Source organism: Danio rerio, chromosome 8, assembly GCF_049306965.1.
Source record: "Danio rerio strain Tuebingen ecotype United States chromosome 8, GRCz12tu, whole genome shotgun sequence".
NCBI classification, from domain to species: domain Eukaryota; kingdom Metazoa; phylum Chordata; class Actinopteri; order Cypriniformes; family Danionidae; genus Danio; species Danio rerio.
Genome location: NC_133183.1, coordinates 10,190,001 through 10,192,148, shown reverse-complemented (window position 1 = coordinate 10,192,148; position 2,148 = coordinate 10,190,001). Strand labels below are relative to the sequence as shown.

The following is a 2,148-nucleotide window of genomic DNA, read 5'->3' as shown; positions in this document are numbered from 1 at the left end:
TGGTGCAGTCGGTAGTGCTGTCATCTCACAGCAAGAAGGTCGCTGGTTCGAGCCTCGGCTGGGTCAGTTGGTGTTTCTGTGTGGAGTTTGCATGTTCTCCCTGTGTTCGCGTGGGTTTCCTATGGGTTTTCCCCACAGCCCAAAGACATGTGGTACAGGTGAATTGGGTAGGCTAAATTGTCCACAGTGTATGAGTGTGAATGAGAGTGTATAGATGATCCCAGAGACGGGTTGCCGCTAAAAGGGCATCCGCTGCGTGAAACATGTGCTGGATAAGCTGGCAGTTCATTTCGCTGTGGCGAAATACTATACTATAATTTGTTCTTTCTTTATTCATGGACTTGCTCAACATGTAATGCTTCACATTTTTTTATTTTTGAGTTGCGCATATACATAAATTAAGGTTTTGTTTAAACCTGTATTATTTATAGTAATATTATAAATAATAAGATAGTATTAGTAGTAATACTATAAAAATTTGTAGTCGGGCTGTCAAAATTAGCATGTTAACGCATGTGATTAATTTGAAATATTGAACACGTTACAAAAAACTACTTCCTGTTGTGGCTGATGTGTGTTTAACGTGCAAAGAAATATGGATAAGACCAAGGAAGCGCTTTTAGAAGAAAAGTTTCAGTATAAAACAATTAATGTCGCATGACCAGGCTATCCATTGTTTCCTCCAGAGTTTCATGTAATTTCAGGTTTTTCATTTTTTATCTTTAGACTTTAACTGCAGTTCACTTTCATTCAGCAACATATTGTTCATGCCCTGTGACAATTATTGAATGAAGACATGAAGTAAGGACTGCTGGAAGAGTGCTGTTTTAATGGAATTTGATACCTCACGGTGAACAGAAAGAAAAACCTCAGCATTTCGGGACTCTGTGGTCCTTTAAGGTAATCAAAAATCGCTGTTTACATGGCAGACTTAATCAAGAGTAAGACAAGAGTTTTATCTTAATTATAAAAAGGGAGTATTGGTGTCCATGTAAATGTACTTAGTGAAAGTGCCAGACGATCTTGCAAGCTGTCAAAGAAAGCCCATTCCACTGCCTTTAAGTTGATTCCATGCGCCCTCAAATGTTTCATTAAGTTTGACGTGTTCCCCCTACACGCAACATTTGTAAAGCGTCTGATTCACATTTCTGTGTCAGAATCCTTGCTTGTAAAATACAGCCATACTTTAGAGCACTTAGTTTAAGCAAATTTGATGAACGCGATCATGCATGTTAAATGAATCACTGAGGAGGTTGAGGAGTCGCTCACCGGGTGTGTGAGTGTGTGTGTTTGTGTGTGTGTATGTGTGCGTTTCCTAGCAACAAGAGCAAACGCCTGACATTGCTGACTGTGTCCAAGTTCTCTTTAAGGCATTCTATATGTATTTCATAGTCTTCGCGGTGTCCGTATCCCTCAAAGCTGTTTAGAATTAAATGTTTAGAGATGGTGTGCCCAAAGTCCCTGTAAGAAGTCTATAGTCTTTGCCACAATGTCCCCCTATAATGTCAAGAAACTGGAACTGTCCTAGCAACTGGCTAAATGTTAAGGAGGACTAAGCAAAATTGTTTCTACTTTAGAACTAATTTTCATTGTAAACTCAACTTAACAATGAGTACAATTGTTTGCATTCAATATTGTATTATTATTATATTTTCCATATCTGCAGTGCCTGTATTTTGGATTTTTTTTGTAGTCCACTTAGAATCCAACATGAAAATCATTTTGTTTGTTAATGGCACTGGTTGTTTTGAAATTCAAATGGCATTAACATGCCTGTGTTTTATTTCTGTAATAAATATGGCTTTCCGTGATTATTCATAATTTATTTTAAAAAAGTGTGATTAATTAGTGAATTTTTTTAATCAATTGACAGCTCTAATTTTTTAGTAATTTATAGTAATACGGTAGCAAATGCATTTTTAAAGAGGCATTTTGTCTTACCTTATACAGTTGAAGTCAGAATTATTACCCCCCCTTTGAATCTTTTTTTCTTTTGTCAGAGCAAGGAATTTTTCACAGTATGTCTAATAATAGTTTATCTTTTGGAGAAAGTCTAATTTGTTTTATTTTGGCTAGAATTAAAGCAGTTTAAATTTTTTTCATACCATTTTAAGGTCAATATTATTAGCCCCTTTAAGCTATACTTTT

General features: G+C 36.1%; 1 protein-coding gene across 1 annotated transcript in view; it reads right to left on the bottom strand.

Moving 5' to 3' along the window:
• Positions 1 to 724: 724 nt before the first annotated feature.
• grm6a (glutamate receptor, metabotropic 6a) overlaps positions 725 to 2,148 on the bottom strand; it is a 126,230-nt gene continuing 124,806 nt past the window's right edge. Inside the window, exon 12 of the mRNA XM_021478291.3 lies at positions 725 to 2,148. This exon is cut by the window's right edge and continues 1,270 nt beyond it. The gene's annotated coding sequence lies outside the window, so the exon portion shown is untranslated.